The 8662-nt window shown below is 35.5% G+C and overlaps 1 long non-coding RNA gene across 1 annotated transcript; it reads left to right on the top strand.

Moving 5' to 3' along the window:
• The first annotated feature begins 3647 nt into the window (after nt 1-3647).
• Nucleotides 3648-6418, top strand: LOC122461750. Its single transcript, XR_006283905.1, has 2 exons — nt 3648-4654; nt 4807-6418. It is a non-coding gene; the product is annotated as an uncharacterized LOC122461750 (long non-coding RNA).
• Nucleotides 6419-8662: the final 2244 nt, after the last annotated feature.

The raw sequence follows: 8662 nt of genomic DNA, 5'->3' as shown, positions 1-8662 counted from the left end.
GTTGTGTCATTTTTCCCTAATGTGTTCATGGTGGCAATATTTACCTGCAGAGAAAATACAAACTTTAAGATAGCACAGAAAAGTTCATTTTGAGCAAGTTAATTAACACAAACCAAAATTCCAATAGTTGTTGCTGCTTTATGAATAAAGATACTTAAGTATATAAATATTAAATAGAAATATTTTAATGGACACATTTAAATATTTAATATGCCATTAAGTCTTATTAATGTCATGTTTTTGTTTTTCAGATTAAAAATTCACAAACTTTCTCATCTCCTTCATCCTGATAAGGTAATGTATTTATCTTAATTATTTGTTAGATATTGTTATAAACATTGTGAATATTTTATATTTAAAATAAAACAGATATATTTTCCCCCTTTCTATTATGGCTGTGTGGAGATAACAGTATTTAAGTAGGTATTTTATGTACTAGTTAATAAAATTTTGCTACATTGACCAAATATAGTTAATTACTGATTATATAGAAACAGGGTTGTACACACTTTGGTAACTCTACAGCAGTTTTTATATGAGGATCTCAAAGCACTTTACAAGCATTAATAACTTGTGCTATAAGAGCTGTGAGTTAACTCAAAACTGGTTTCATTTTGCAGATAGCTAAACTGAGTTTTAGGGCAAAAATCTTGAAAACGGAGTGAGCAAATGTTTTAAGATGAAGCTTGTAAAGTAGGAACTCTAGAGTGTTTAAATTAGAAGTAGAATCCAGTGGTTCTACAAGTGTAATTTATATTGGAAGAACAGTAGTTTTCACTGGGGGTGTGTGTGGCTAGCTAGCAAGGTTGAAAGGGAAGACAGTTCATACAGGAGTTTCATAGAGACAGCAGAATGCATGCAGTACCACACAATTTAAAGAAACAGGCTATATCTGCAATACCATCAGATGAGCGCGCTCCCTTGAATTTTCCAAACATGCCTGGACTCTGATGCCACTTCCTTGCTTACAGGTAGCTGGCCATCTAACTGATGCCATATGTTGTGGCTTTATTCATGCAACTAGCCGCCTGATTTTAGCCTATTCCCTCACAGTCAAATAGACATGGCAGTATAATGTGTGGCTCTGCCCTTGACTGCTTCCTTGTAGGGACTGGCTATTTTCTTTCTTCCACAGTTTGCACATATGGGCTGCTCCATGGCCATGACCTTCAATGTTATGTTCCAGGTGATAAACTTCAGCCCTTGCCCATGTTGCATGTGCAGTATACAGCACTATATAAATGATGAAACTACACGTACGTAGCATTATTCTTTGCTGCATAGATGTGTGTGTTCTTTAATTCAAGACCCAATTGCAATACATATAGCAGGTAGAGATACAGATACTGTGGGAACTTGAACTCGACAGTGTCCTGATGTCTGTGTGCATATGTGTGGTTTTTAAACACTATAGTTTATTGAATGTCATTCTCCTGACTGCTTCATGCGCACACACATGCTCTCTCGGGAAGATGCTCACATGCTATAGTTATTGGCATTGTATAAGAACCTGAATAAAGTAGGATAGATAGAATGGAGTGCAATTACAGTATCACATTTCCCATTCCAGGTTAATTTTTGCACCAAATGGTCAGGTTATTTTATTGTATTAAAAGAAAAATTGTAAAATATTTAAAAAAAATTGTGAAAAACAAGTTTCAGAGTAACAGCCATGTTAGTCTGTATTCGCAAAAAGAAAAGGAGTACTTGTGGCACCTTAGAGACTAACCAATTTATTTGAGCATCCGATGAAGTGAGCTGTAGCTCATGAAAGCTTATGCTCAAATAAATTGGTTAGTCTCTAAGGTGCCACAAGTACTCCTTTTCTTTTTGTGAAAAACAAGAGACAGATGTAATTGAACCCCCCCCCCCAACTCTTTGGAAATAGAAAGATATGACAGCTAAACAAAGGGGGCTTGATATCTATATTTTTCCCATGGCATGTTGTTAAGCAGCATTTTTTTTTAAAGTTAAATGGAATGCCTTAAATGTTCATCTTGCCACCAACACAAGAGTTTATTAATGTATAAAGGTTAAATTAAAAATAAATACAAACTAATGCACAAACTCATTTTGGCAAGAATACATCAACATTGTAATGTCAAATGTTAACAGGGCACACACAGGAAAGCAACCGAGCGAGTAAACATTGATTGAAAAATTATCCTTATTTGTGAGAAATCCTGTTAATAAAGAAACCTAATGAGTGACACTTGCATCCAAAAATTTAAGGCAACTTATTGAGCTAAAGGAGAATTTGCTTTAACTGCCAGTTAAATACTACTGATTTCCTCCTCCAAGCATCCAGTCATTGTCCTTGAAATTATAGCATGCAGCTCCCGTAGCTTCTTCATCCCAATGAACCCTTACTCCTCTGCTATATCATTAGCTGAATTGATTTTACTATTTGTTCTCCAAACTGTCATCCTGGGATTGATCCAAAGCCCCATGAAGTCCTGAGTGGGAGTTCAGAACTGTTGAGGTGGTTCAAAATTTGCTTTTTTGATGGCCTTAAGAGTTCTGCATCTCCTCTATCCCTTCTGTTTTTGAATGACTGGTTGTTCAAATAAACACACAAAGGTGTCAAAATAAATGCTCATCCATATGTCTCTAGAGGAAAGAGACTAAGGTCTTAGACATGCTCAATGTGCTATTTTCAAGTCTCCAGAAGTTTGGTATTTCTAAGTGCTCATGTTCCTTATTCAGTGCTATGGATGAAATGCATGCCAATCATGGAGGTGTTTTTTAAACTTGTTACTTCCAGAATGCATATATGCACTGTTTATTTAATACTAACTTTATGCTTGGGTTCTCAGTTGAAGAATCCATTCCTGCTCCCTCTGAAGCCAGTGGAAGTAGAATTTGAGACAGAAAAGTTAAGGATATTATTGCAACAGGGCATGAAGGTGAACAGTGTTTGCCAATAAGATTTCCAAACTATGAATTGCGTATATTCTTTTGGAATGGTTTAAAGGTTTCTCCTTTCATCAAGGATAAAGTCACTTTTCAGTATTCATTTATGTGTACAGAGTACACCGTTTCCCTCCATTCACATACATATACAGTGCCAGAGAAGTAGTTTGATGCCCTTCGCAAGAACCAGCTTTGATCTACAATGTCTGAAATGTTATTAAAATAGCCACTATGAGAATGTTAGTTATGGAAGCGCACATTGGTATGGAAACTAGATTTTAAAGACACTGTAGAGACCCAAACCTATTCCCATAGGAATTTTGTCATTGACTTCAATGGGATAAGGATCAGGCATTATTTATTATAAAACTGTTAACTAGAGCTGGTCTTTTTTTATTTTTGGATGAAACCGCTTTGTATTGGAATATATAATTTCACTGAAATGTTTTGCAGGAATATGTCAATTTTTACTAAATTTTAATGGCAGAATGTTAAAATGAATTGTTTCAGCTTTCTTGTTTTCTTTCAATGTCGTAACATTTCATTTTACTAAAGTAAAAAATTGTTTTTTCTCATTTTGACTGGTTTAATTTAGATTTTACAATATTTTTAAACATTATAATATTTTACATTATTAAAACAAAACATTCTCTTATCAAAATGAAACATTTTGACATTATCAAAACAAAATATTACAAAGTTTCTGAATAAAAATATTTGAGAATTTCCATTTCACCAAAAAATTTGCCATTTCAACTTTATTTTCCAATTCAGAATGGAATCATTTCAAAATGTCAGAATTTCCCATGGAACAGAAATTTTGTTTTACAATCAACCTGCTTGTGCTTGTTGTTTCATTTTTTTTTTTATTAGTGGATAGGGTGGTCTATCAGTATGCAGTTTGTTTTTCTTTTTAGACAAAATGACTCTTGCTCACAGAATAAAAACATGATAGATTTCAAGCTTGAAAATGGAACTGACTTTTGATGGGGGCAAAAAAGGCCATTAAATCCAACAGGTTTTCCCCTTTCTAATTAAAATACATTTAACCAGCTTGATAAAAAATACACTAAGATCAAGACAAGATATGGATTTTGTCAAGGTGAATAGAATATTGTTAAAGTTGCAGCTTTGTGAGGACATTGGTTTTGTATGGAAATTCCATTGTAAGCAGACAATGTCACTGACATTCTATATCTCACACATGATCAGATTCATTCACAGCAAGCCCACTGCAATCAGTGGAGTTAGTTAGAACTCGTTAGTGTAAATGAGATGAGAATTTGGTCACTGTAGATAGCCTAAGTATAAATAGCGATTGGAAAGTTGATCTGCCAAGTGGTACGATTGGGCCAAATCATATAAAACTACAGTTGATTGCAATTAATTTTACCAGAATACAAAGTGAATTAACACTAAAATATATATCTTCAGGATCCAGCCTATTGTAAATACATCCTTTTCATGGCTTGAGATGGCAAGTCTGAACTAAGCACTAGGACACATTTTCCTGATCAGATATTAAAAGCCACCGTCTGGAAAGTATTTGGGAGCCTTACTGGGAGGCATGAATTTGAACATAAGGCAATTTGTCTGCTGCAAAATGAGAAATCATAATGTTCTTGCTACTCAACCAAGCTTATTTCACAGCCTGATTTATTATAGCACAGAGTTGATGACCAGTTTGATGCAGAAAGCAAACATAAAAGGAGAAGAAAACATGAGACAGTGAGTCACCGAAGTGAGTAAATCTTGTGAAAAAGTTTTAGCACAACAGTTAATTTAAAAAATTGCCTAAACCTTTGCTATGTTGAACACATTTTATGCTTATTATAGTACCTGCTACCACTCAAATCCAATCTTGGTTTTCTTTTACTTATTGATTCATGATAGAATTTAAAAAGTACGATCGGCAGCACACAAGCCTTGGGAGAGAGGAGAGTACAGAGAAGATGAACCTTTCTTCAAGATGTTCAGAAAATGTGTAAGATCCCTAACTCAGCTTCTTCTAAAAATAAAAATCTCCAAACAGATGGTTGAAGAATTGGTAGCTGACAAGACTGTTGGACAATCAACAATAGAAACTAATTACCATATAATCCTACTAATGGTACCTAAGCAGGTACTTTTTGACACAACATAAGTTCTTTGACTGGCTAAGTATCTTCTCTTCAGTGAGCAAAGTTAAAAGGCATAATTAGTAAACTACTTCAAGAAGAAATCATCAAATCACTTCAAAAGAGGCTATTTTAAGAATAGTTATCTGACAACTTCCAAAGTTAACTTTGTTGGCAAAAGGAAAAGTAGCATTCCAAAAATGTCTCCCTGTTGACAAAGTATCAAGTGGCCACAGAGACTAGGGAATAAATCACATCTGCCTGTAAAAAATCTGCAAGAGGGATTGAGTAAAGTAACTTTTCTGCTGAATTCTCCCATCAGAAGGGAGGTTGACATTCCTTTCTACTGGCCACAGGGCATGAGCCTCCAATTCCAGCTTGGTCAGGGCAGGCTTTCCCTTTTCAGACTGAAGACACGCATTGTTAACAATGAGGATAATCAACAACTGGAACAATTTATCAAGGGTGGTGGTGGATTTTCCATAAATGGAAATTTTAAAATAAAAAAATGGATGTTTTTCTAAAAGATATGCTCAAGTTCAAACAGGAATTATTTTGGGGAAATTCTATGGCCTGTGATATACAGAAAGTCAGACTAAATGATCACAGTGGTCCCTTCTGACCTTGAAATCTATGAACTTCACAGATGTTCCAAATTCTACAATATTTTTAAATATATCTTTGAACATTCTTTTGAGCCATGACTATACCAAAATGGCATAGCTTCCCAATGGCTTCTAGGCCAAAACCCCTTTCCCAGAGGTGGGGGTTTTACAGCATGGAGAGGGAATTTTTTACAGTCATAGTGGGTGGCAGGGCTAGTGAGAAAATTCTCCTGGATTGTTACTGTGGAGAATGGCTCTTCTCCTCACTCCTTGACCAGCCACAAGCCTGAAAACACGTCGTATGGAGTTAGAGGGGAGTCACAGTTGCTCCCACTGCTAGAATTTTGGCCAATAGAGTGGATTTTCGACACTTATTTCATCCACAGCAAAAAAGAAAGGATGACATAGACCTCAAAGTCATTTGACAAGATGTATGACTTTTAAGGTGGTTTTCTGGGAAGTGCTAGTAATTTTGCTGCTTTAAAAAAGTCCAACTTAAACTAACTTGAGATTTGTAATCTTTTATATTTGTAAGGCAAATTTATTGCCTACTTTATCAATGTTTGTACTACAATATAAATTGTAGCCCATAAAAATAGTTTGTATAGATGTGAGAGAAATACTGAAGTTAGATTTTGCTTTATTAGATGGTACAAATATGAGTGATTGATTTTTTTAATCAGTTTTTGTATTTTGACAAGTCAGAGAATATGAACAAAACTTTTCAATTTAGTTACTGTGGTGTCACTCACATAATCAATAAAATATTGTGTTTTACTTAGATCTTTATTATGGACAACATATTTTCAGTTAGTTTTTGTTTCATGGAAGAGAAAAAAGCAAACAGAGATGGTTCATTTTCTTCTGCTTCAATGGTGCAGTAGAAATAGAACCTGCTGTAGAATGTTAATAATGGCACAAGAATCCCACTTGCTAGAAAAACCTTTGTTTCTTACTGAGATTTTTAGAAGGCTGCCAGAGACCCATCATGTTCTAATGACTGGAGGAACATTTTTACTTGATTACAGTAGTTTAAAGCCATGAAGTAGATGATATTTTGGGTTTATTTCACCCTTTGCACCTGAACAAAAGAATCTGGCTGTACTAGAGTAGCAAGGACACTACTTAGATTTGCAGAAGCAGCATGCAGTTATTGAATAGTCTGGGTGTAAAAGGTAATGGTATCAAGAGACACTTTACTTTCTGCTGCTAACAGATTCATCTGCAGTACTGCAAATCAAAATGTTCGTGTGTAGCACAGCAAGTCACAATATGAAACTGGCATGGTGAGAAGTGTATTGCCGAAGCAGTTCCCAGGAATGAGAAAAAAGTAATGGGGGAAAATTCACTATTTACATTTTTTTTAAATTTACAACTTTCATGATGTAAATTAAAAGTAGTACACAAAGGACCTGATCCTGAGAGCTGCTGAACCCCCAAAACTTGCATTAAACTCCATTCGTCTGGATCAGGCTGCTGTACATTTTACGGTTCCTTAGTTAATTGTCGATCAGCCTAGGTGTGGGCAATAATCATAACTGATTCCATGTTTGTCTGCACTGCAGAACCCTAGGAATTATATACAGTATGGATGGGGTGATCAAAACCCTTCACCATTAACCTAGCTCTGCTCTGACTGAAGTCAGTTAACAGAGTTAGGCTAAGGGTGAGTGCTTTTGAAAATCCCATTTTACCTCTCCCCATTGCCAACTAGTGAAATCCTAGAGAATAATGCCGAATACCTGGTTTGTTTAATTTTAACTGCCATGGGGAATGAAGGAGGACAAACTCTCAAATGGTTGGTCCCTGTAATCCTTTCAGTTTATGATGAAAAGTAATCAACTGAAAAGGCACAAATTTGTCAGCCCTGATACTTATCCTTTTCTCCATTTTCTTCCTTTGTTGGAGATTGAGGATTGCTGAAATAATAATAATTTGAGCCTAACAGCATCCTCGTCAATAAATGCTTTGTGAAGGAATAGCCATTATCAAGTTCAAAAGAGTGACATGGTTTTACTGGGCAATATTATTTTATTTGCTTCCAGAATATCTGGTGGTTTAATTATTACAGGTGTGATCAACTGCTATTTATATTTACACCCATTCGAGAATAAGTCTGTATGATCTGTCAGTTGGCATAACCTCTTGTGCACTTGACAGGGGCTAATAAGGTGTCATTAAGTGGGTGTCATTCACAGCGAGGCTTGCAGATTTGTATATCTCAGGCCAGAATTTGTCTGGCTTTTCTATTGACAAGCAGATCCCTCACTCATGCTTTAAAACTGACAGATTTTTGGAAGGAAGAAATACAGAGCAGAGTTTGGAATTTAAGCCTTTACTACCCTCTGTAGTTTAAAATATTCACTATCAATAATAAGTGAAGATTTAAGAAAAACATATATAATTTGACATCTGAAGCGGAAAACACAGCTTTGGGAATTGTATGACCCTGCTGGTGCTTATGCTGCATGTCAAATAAGTTAAAACTGAATCAATATTTATTGAATGCTATGTATTTGCTAGGGGGGAAGAATCATACTTGTGAGCTGACAAGTATTAGTGGAAGAGTTAAACATTCAGCTTCATTTTAGTTGAAATAAGCTAGTTTACTTCTCTAAATGAGAAATGGAAACATTTTCCATGCAGGCTATTAACAGTGTGCACTTAGTGCTTGTGCACCCTGACACCAACAATAAGGGGTGTGTGTGTGTGTGTAGTATAGAAACTAGCTAATAGCTCATAAAATACATAAACTCTTTAGTTGTTTGAGTTTTATAGGTCCATGACCTATTGCCCTCTCATGTGTCACTGGACACTAACACAAAACACTTGAAGTTCCTAGGCAAAGCTAAACATTTCTCTATAAAGCAAGGGGAGGTTTTTATTTTTATAGCAAATGACTGATGTAGATTTATTCTTTTCCATATAATCAATGTTGTTGCCATGAAGTGACAACTGATCATCTCACAGCACACTGCATTTTGAGTCCTTTAGACCGGAAAGCTGTTGGGTGCTGTGTCAAGTCAG

This window comes from Chelonia mydas, chromosome 9 (assembly GCF_015237465.2).
Source record: "Chelonia mydas isolate rCheMyd1 chromosome 9, rCheMyd1.pri.v2, whole genome shotgun sequence".
NCBI lineage: Eukaryota > Metazoa > Chordata > Testudines > Cheloniidae > Chelonia > Chelonia mydas.
This window is presented reverse-complemented; position numbering and strand designations above follow the sequence as displayed.